The sequence below is a fragment of the Canis lupus genome, assembly GCF_048164855.1.
Source record: "Canis lupus baileyi chromosome 16 unlocalized genomic scaffold, mCanLup2.hap1 SUPER_16_unloc_1, whole genome shotgun sequence".
Taxonomy (NCBI): Eukaryota; Metazoa; Chordata; class Mammalia; order Carnivora; family Canidae; genus Canis; species Canis lupus.
Window position 1 is genome coordinate 383,505 of NW_027326424.1, and position 8,620 is coordinate 392,124.

General features: G+C 49.5%; 1 protein-coding gene across 25 annotated transcripts in view; it reads left to right on the plus strand.

Moving 5' to 3' along the window:
- The window catches only part of LOC140629517 (membrane-associated guanylate kinase, WW and PDZ domain-containing protein 2-like), a 316,400-nt gene that overhangs the window by 122,756 nt on the left and 185,024 nt on the right, over positions 1 to 8,620 (plus strand). The gene's annotated exons all lie outside the window — the stretch shown is intronic.

Here is an 8,620-nt window from a genome sequence, read left to right on the forward strand (position 1 = left end):
GTGTGAAAGGAGGAAATGCTGTTAGGTGGATCTGAGGGGGTGAGGGAAGAACTGGATGAGGCAGGGGCTTTAGGAGTTGGAAAGGGATTCCAAGCTCCCCAGGAGCTTATGGGATGGTTGGTCTAAAGCCGACATAGTCACAGACATGTCATGTAAAACGCACTAGGAATTTGCTGGAGAGAAGGGGCTGACCTCTCTCAGTGGGGAGATGAAGGAGGAGCCAATAGGTATGGAGCTTCTATGGGGTTGATGGGAGGGGAAATCAAGTCACAGCCTGCTGGTGTATTTCAACGGGGACCTTTGCGTGTGCAGTGGGGTTAGGGACATGGATGTTAGGGATGGTCCTCTAGGCATCCCCCAAGACTACTTATCTAGGGGCGACACTGGAGGCCTAGGGTTGAGGTGATCGGGAAGGTGTTTAGGGCAAGCAGTGTAAGGGAAGGTCCTGCTAGGGTTTGGCTAACAGTGGAAGGGCCAGTACTGACCAAGGTGATGTGGTGTCGCCTCTCAGGCCTCACCAAGGAATTTGTTCTTCCAGCAGGAAAGACTTAAATGAGGAGGTGGAGAGCAGTTTAGAGGGTGTCCTGGGCTAGGGGCCCATAAAAATATGTTCATTTAGGCCATTCTGAGCAAGGGAGCCAGATTGCAAAGAGCAGAGGGACGATCACTAGCTGGGAGGAGTGTCAGGCGCAGCTGCCCTGCTTAACTTTATGGACCGAAGGGTGAGGGTCAGTGTGGGAGTGGGAGTGGGAGTGAGCTTGCCAGCCCAAGGAAAAGAGTCAGATTTCCATGGTTAAGTGGGCTCCGTGAGTATATAGTAGACTTATAACTTATTCAATTGTATACAGTAGGTTGTGGCAGAAGAATTGGTGCACAATGTAGAATTTTACGCTTTAGACACTGCTGGGCAGTGCGGGGAGGAGGGCGGTGAGGGCAGCATTGGGAGGGGCTTCCTTGCTGAGTGACAGTTTTGCCTTGATGATGCTGGTATTGGGAGGCACCGGGAAGGCTTTGGACAAGGGGTTTTGGGGAAGATAAACCAGCACCCGGTCTGTGAGGGTGGGTTGGGGATGAGGAGAGGTGAGGGAATTGGGCAGATGCTGCTGTCGCCACGCAGCAGTGTGAAACCGTAACCAGGACAGTAGCAACCGGGCAGGCTGGCCGTCATGTTGGGGGTTGTCCAGATCTGGTGCAGAGTTCCGTATTTCTACAATTGTTAACCACCTTCCTCTAAAAGAGAGTCGAGGTCATAAGTCATCACCTTCGCATCTAATTTTCTTTCTCTTTACTCACTCAGCAAATATCCAAGTGGCTCATATGTGCCAGGCACTGTTCACAGTACTTACTTATATTCGTAACCTCACGGCTGAGTAACAAGTCACCCCAGACTTTGCAGCTCGAAACAACATGTGTCCTCTCAGGTGTCTATGGGGCAGGAATCTGGGTGTGGTGCAGCTGTGTCCTCTGACCCAGGGTGACTCCGGAGGTTGCAGTCAGGGTAGTGACCGGGGCTGCAGCCATCCGAAGGCTCAAGTGGGGCGGGATCTACTCCCCAGCTCACTCGAAGGTTGTTGGCCAGATTTGGTTCGTTATGAGCTGTTAGAGGGAGGGCCCTGGGTCCTTGTCACACGGGCCTCTGAATAGGTCTGGTCACACTGTGGCAGCTGGCTAAGGGAGCAGGAGAGAGCGTGAGAGAAGGAGCAGCACCATGGAAGCCACAGCCTCGGGGCTGCGTTCTTGGCACCTGCGTTCACAGAATCCCGCACAGCTAGTAGACAGTAAATGCTCTCCTTTTGCATGCTTTAAAATAAGAGTAATTAGCGTTTGCCACGTAATAAACGTATTTTGGACAGGATGTACTGAGAGACCTCGGGTGTAAAATAGACTGCCGTGTGTGTCTTGGAGAGAAATGATAGGCATTTTGGCTGATGGCACCGTAATGCTAAAAACTTTTCTGTTCACTTATCACATCTTCACATAGAAAGGTAATTAGAGAGCATTTATAATCAATACGTAGTAAATATTTCATTTCCTTCCTGAATGGTGGGCTGGGCCTTGGGAAGCAGAGATGAATAAAAGTGAAATCGTGTCTCATGCTCAGCTCGTGCTGGTGGGGGAGGCAGATATTTAATTGGATTATTGCACCCGATGGTGTGCGTTGCGGTTCCGCTCTGCATCAGCCCTGGGGAGCGCACAGAGGCAGGAGGGACCGACTGGTTTTGCAGACCGGCACGGAAACGCCATCCTCGTGAAAAACCCAAATGTGAGGAGTCCACCTGCAGGCTTCAGGGATGGGGGGATGTGACCCCCCGCTGCCTCACCTGAGTGTATTGGCATGAAGGACTGGGTCGTGGCCTCACGGGGCTCCTGTATGACTCACAGGACGTCGGTAGGATTGTGGCTTCCCGTGTGGTGGGAAAGCAAGAGGACGCAGGTTGAAATACGTACATTTTTCCATCTGTAAAAACCTGACTCACAGATGACAACCTGAGGGTCCCCCACCCGGGAAGGGCCTTACCTGGGCAGGCCAGTGCATCCCGTAGGTGCAGGAGGCCTGGTGCTCAGGGCTCATGATACTTTACAAGGGCCACAAAAATATTTCAGTTTCTTTCAAAATCAGAGGAAAAGTGAATATAGCACATTATATGTAGTAATGCAGCCAACCTGGATTACCTTTATGTAACCAACACAGTGATAAGATACAATTAAAATGTTTTTTTAAAATAATTTTTTTAAATGACAGAGATGGCCCTGAGAGCCAGAAGTGTGTGTACCAGCGTCAGAATGCAGCCCCGTAAGTGCATGCTAGCCTTTGAGGTGGCCCCGGCCCTGAAAGTCTAGAACTGTCAAATTCGAGAATACCCAGAGAAGGTACACATGGCCTTAGGGTTGGTCCTCGCGGAGGAACTCGTGGAAGGTCCCTATGACGCAGCAACTCTATTACTACATCGTAGAAGATAAGGCAATTTTAAGAGCTGAACACCGTATCAGCCAGTTGTCTGTTTTTTGATGAAGGAAGGGACTCGTGTGCTTGGCGTTTAGGAGGTACTGAGTGAGTGAGTGTTGCAAGTGACTTTGCCACGACCGTTGAATTATGCTGTGTTTCACGTTGCACACACTTGTAGGCTGCTTGGACTCTGGACACGCAAGGAAAACTATCTAAATCTGCAGTGACCAAGGAAGAGAGAAGGATTCTTGCCTATTCACTTAAAAGGGGGAGACTCCCTTGTACAGATTCTCCCCCAAAGTCAGGGTCCCTGGGACGCTGCACTGGGGGTTGGATGGTTGCCTGGTGAACATGGTACCCGGACATTGGCAGGGGAGCTGAGTCCAGGACCCCTAGACCACCTCTGGTTTCCCCTTCCCTTCCCCCTTCCCTTCCCCCTTCCCTTCCCTTCCCCCTTCCCTTCCCCCTTCCCTTCCCCTTCCCTTCTCCCTTCCCTTCTCCCTTCCCTTCCCTTCCTTTCTCCCTTCCCTTCCCCTTCCCTTCTCCCTTCCCTTCTCCCTTCCCTTCTCCCTTCCCTTCCCTTCCCTCTTCCCTTCCCCCTTCCCTTCCTTTCCCCCTTCCCTTCCCTTCTCCCTTCCCTTCTCCCTTCCCTTCCCTTCCCTCTCCCTCTCCCTCTCCCTCTCCCTCTCCCTCTCCCTCTCCCTCTCCCTCTCCCTCTCCCTCTCCCTTTCCCTTTCCCTTCCCTTTCCCTTGTCTGTCTTTCTTTCTTTCTTTCTTTCTTTCTTTCTTTTCCTTCCTTCCTTCCTTCCTTCCTTCCTTCCTTCCTTCCTTCCTTCCTTCCTTCTTTTTTTTTTTAAGATTTTATTTGAGAGACAGAGACAGAGCAAGCAGGAACATGAGTTGAGGGAGAGGGAGAAGCAGGCTCCCCACTGAGCAGGAAGCCCAATGCAGGGCTCGATTCCAGGACCCTGGGATCATGCCCTGAGCTGCAGGCAGCCGCTTAACCGACTGAGCCACCCGGGCACCCCTCACCCCCTTCCCAGTGGTTCACTGGAACTCGCAGGACTCACCATAGAGCTGCACTCACAGCTACGCATGATTTCAGTGAAAGGAGAAAAAGCAAAACCAGCCAAGGGAAACGGGTGTGTGTGCAGTCTGGGGGAGACCAGGCACAGGCTACCAGCATCCTTTCCCAGGGTAGCCACCCGGAGCACGCAGCCCAGGGCAGCAGGCAGGAGCTGCACATGCAAATCGAGAGGTGGTCTCAGTGCAAAAATGCACGCTGGATTTCAGAGTCACATGAAAAAAAGAGCATCGTAGCCCATGAATATTTTTTAAAATAGATTTCATATTGAGGTGATAAGATGTGAGATACCATTATATCTGGGTTAAATGAACATTATTAAAATTAACCTTGGCTGCTGCTTTTGAGCTTTTTCTTTTTTATTTTGAGGCTTTATTTATTTATTTGAGAGAGAGGGAGTGGGCGAGAGAGAGTGAGCGAGCACGAATTGGGGGGAAAGGAGCAGAGAGAGATGGAGAAGCAGGCTCCCCGCCGAGCAGGGAGCCCTACACCAGGTCCATCCCAGGACATGGTCATGACCTGAGCCAAAGGCAGACACTCAACTGACTGAGCCACCCAGGCCGTCCCTCTTTTGAGCCCTTTAAAGTGGCTGCTAGAACATTTTAAATGACGTGTGGGGCTCATGGTCTGCTGTTCCTGTTCACTGCTGGCCTATGTGAGGTCTTCCTACGCCAGTTTATCCCCCACCCCTACTCTGAGGGGGACCCACCCTTATCCCATGATACAGATGACAGAGCAGAGGCACTGAGAGGTGCTGTAATTTGTCCCCAGGGTGTCTGGTTCCAGAACTCACCCTTCTGACCACTGCATTCTCTTGCCTTTCAAGATCTCACTGCTCTCAGAAAGCTCACCGTGTAGCCCGGGAAGCAGGAAATAAATACTAATGTTGTAGGTTTCGAATAGTGCTGTGATTGGGGCATGCGCAGGATACAGAGGGAGTTGGTCTAGTTTTTTGAGGAGGCATCCTGGAGGGCTTCCAGGAGGCAGTGACATTTGCACCGGGCTCCGACGGTAGTTGGCAGAGAAAAGGGGTGAGCCTTCCAGGCGGTGGAATCGAGTGTGCACAGGCACAGAGCGGAGAGGCACATGGTGCCATGTTTGGGAAATGCAGACAGTTTGGGATGTCTGAGGGAATCGTCGCCGTGCAGGGGACCTTGGGGGGCAATGAGGCAGGCACAGGGACGACAGGAGTCCGATAATCCTGGGCTTTGTGGCTGGGTTGGCCCTTACCCTGGTGGAGGAGGGAAGACAGTGCATCTCACTCAAGTAGAGAAACAGCATGATCTGAAATGTGTTTGAGGAAGCTCGCCCTCCTGGGGAGGCAGGTGGGTTGGGGGCGGTGCAGAGCGGGGGCCGTGGGAATGCGGATCACGTAGGAGGCTGTGCAGAGGTCTGGGCAAGACCAGGAGGACCTGGGCACCCACCAGAGAGGAGGGCGCGGCTGATGGGGGACATCTTCGGACGGTTGATGAATGCCAGGGACATTGTGGGTGCAGTGGAAGGTGGGTCCAGGATGGAGCCTAGACTTCTTGTCTCCACGCAGTGACACCTGTGCCATTCAAAAATCTGTAGGAGGAGGCCACAGGCTTGAGGGCGGTGGCGCGAGCACTCCCAGCAAGACGAGGTCCTCAGGGGGATCATGGATGAGGCGACTCTGCAGGCCCTGGAACTGGTCATCTAGCTCCTTGGACAGAGAGAGGGACTGGCCCTCGGGGTGACACTGGCTCTCAGTGACCATGGAGCCCGGCCATCCTACTAAGCACTCTGCATATATGATGTCATCTGATCTTTTAAATAACTTACGGCGTTTCATCCCAATTATACAGAGCAGAAAATGGGCTCAGAGAGGGTGACCGACTTGCTGATGGCCACACAGCTCCTACGTGGGGACGAGGGGGTCAAAGCCTCCTGGGTCTGGCTCTCTCAGAGCTTGTGCTCTTTCCTCTGTCAGGCTCACCTGGTGTGGAAGGAGCAGGTGACAGGAGCTCCACCAGGGAGGAACGTAGAGAAACAGTGGGCGACGTTGAGAGGGAAACCAGAATGTAGTGTCCAGGATGCTGGAGGAGAAGGGGGTGTGTAGGAGGGGAAAGGCCAGGGGTACAGTTCTTCCAGGGGGAGGGGCGGCAGAGCACTCCTCGACTTGGCAGTTGGGGTGTCATTGGCCACCTCGAGTCAAAGCGCTTTGAGGGACAGGTGGGGCGTGGCGGTGGATCGCAGAAGCCAGAGCAGTGGCTGGGAGGCGGGGATGCAGAGTTGCAGGGGAGGTGGGGGGAGCAGAGGGGGACCTACCCTGGAGGTGGTGAAGCAGCAGCCCCTCACCTGCTTGGGCCCTCTACGCCCTGCACCGAACTATGTGTCTCTCGTCTCATGTGTATTTTAAACCTCATTATTTCTCTTAAAGGCACTGCCCCGCCCTCCAGAACACGGTACAAGCTTCAGGTCCCACAAAACCTGAATCCACCCCTGGGAGACGGGGGCTGGGTGGAAAGAGGGGGTTCAGGAGGCAATAAGCAAGGGAGTGGGGGGCTCTGGCCTCTGAGATCCAGGCGAGCGAGGCTTTGCCACTCACCCGCCGCAGACCTTGGGCAAGTCATTGAACCTCTGCGTGCTTCCTTTTCTGTAAAACAAAAATCACGAACGTGCTCATCCCCTCGGGCGGTTTGCAAGGTTTAATAAGATAATGTGTATAACGGAATTAGCGCCATCATTCGCACATAGCAAACGATCCGTGCCTTTGCTCTGATTTCCTGTTATATAAATGCTAAAGATCACTATTGTACATAATGTAACTTGCTTACTAAAGACCCTGTGCCGGAAAAAAATGTGATGCGGTTCAGAAGGTGAAGAACTAAGTAAATGTATATGAGAGGAAAGCAATTTATAGGTCTATAGGTAATTTTCAAGCAATTAGATACCTTTTCTGTTCTGATTCTGAAATATCTTTGTCAAAATATTTATTTTTCACTATGTAATGGATTTTGAATTAAGTTGGTAGTACATAGTTTTCTTAGCTATCTTTGATATGAGAAGCAAAATGATTCAGCCAAGTGGAAGCAGTAATCACAAAAAAACAAAGTTGGAGATCAAAAAGCAGTTACAGAGTTTGTTACTGATTAATACCTTACAGCTAAAAACATAAAATATTTGCCCTTGGTTGGGCCTGAATCGTTGGTTTCTATTGCATTTCTACTCTGTATAAGGCAAATCAAATGAAGTATTCTTGACATACATTTATTTGTAAATTAGAAATTTATTTAATTGGGGGTCATAGTAAATGTAGAAAGCACCATTCCTTTCAATTCATATATTAGACATAAGGAATTGGGTTTGGTTTGTTTGTGAGTTTGGGCTAGGCAGGAGGGGTCCCAAGGTACATGGATTGGTTTGCACTCTTCTTAAGCAGCCCTAACAGTATGTCTGTCCCTGGACCTCTCAGCCTGAGGACGGTAGAGAACAACTACCCAGGCCAACTCTGGGATGTCTGGATAGTCAATAGATGCCACAAATGCCAACAGATGCTTGCAGTGGCTCTGTAAGCCTGGCTGGACTTCTCTGTCCCTTATGGGAGATGAGACATATGTAAATTAGGCGGCTCTTTGCCCAGTGTTCAAAGATGGAGAAAACAGCCCCAAACCAGAAATTGGTCCTTCATCCTTTATTAGAATATCCAATAGAAACTTTAGGGTTCACATTGCCTCCTTCCCATACATATTCACTCAGATCTTCATCTTTTGAACTTTGTCACGTTTTTTTCTAGCATAGGGTCTTTATCCTGCCTTTTTTCTTCCCATACATGTTTACCAGATGTAAGACACTTTAAACAATATTGAGAAAATTCTTGCTTAAATTTTAGTTACCGCCCTGTATCAACTAAGAGCCTATAATACTAATTAACATCAGACGTCAATTTAGAGCATAAATAGTATAATCGATGAGGTGCATTTAGAAAGTGAGAAAAGCTTACTGAGGTACTTTTATTCCATTACATAAAAATGCTGATAATACCGATAATAAATAATGTAAAAATTAACCTCTTGTGGATGCTAACCATGTTCTAGAAACTCTTTAACTTCATTATGTGTACTAGTTCAGTTATTTCTCCTAACAGATTTTACGGGTTAGGTACTATTTCATAGAATAGGACACTGAGGCACACTACTGTTAAGTAATTTGCCCAGAAACTGGGATTTATTTATAGGAAATATCGATCCAGAAGCATGTTCTTAGCTGCTATGCTATCTGAGTGTAATAGCACCAATAGAAGCATAAATACATTTCTCAGCAACATGTACGTACATGATCATTATTTTACTTGTACCTCTTTAAAAGTGGCATTATTAGTTTCTACCTACTACAAGTTTCTTATTTCTTTCATTTCTGGAAATCATGTACAACTCCACTTATGTGGCTCTGTGGTTATTAAAAAAATCGTATTTTTAAAAAATATTCTGCATGCATTTAAGCATCAAGCCTACCAATCTTGGGCAGCCCTGGTGGCATAGAGGTTTAATGAAGCCCGGGGTGTGATCTTGGAGATCCAGGATTGAGTCCCATGTCAGGCTTCCTGTATGGAGTCTGCTTCTTCCTCT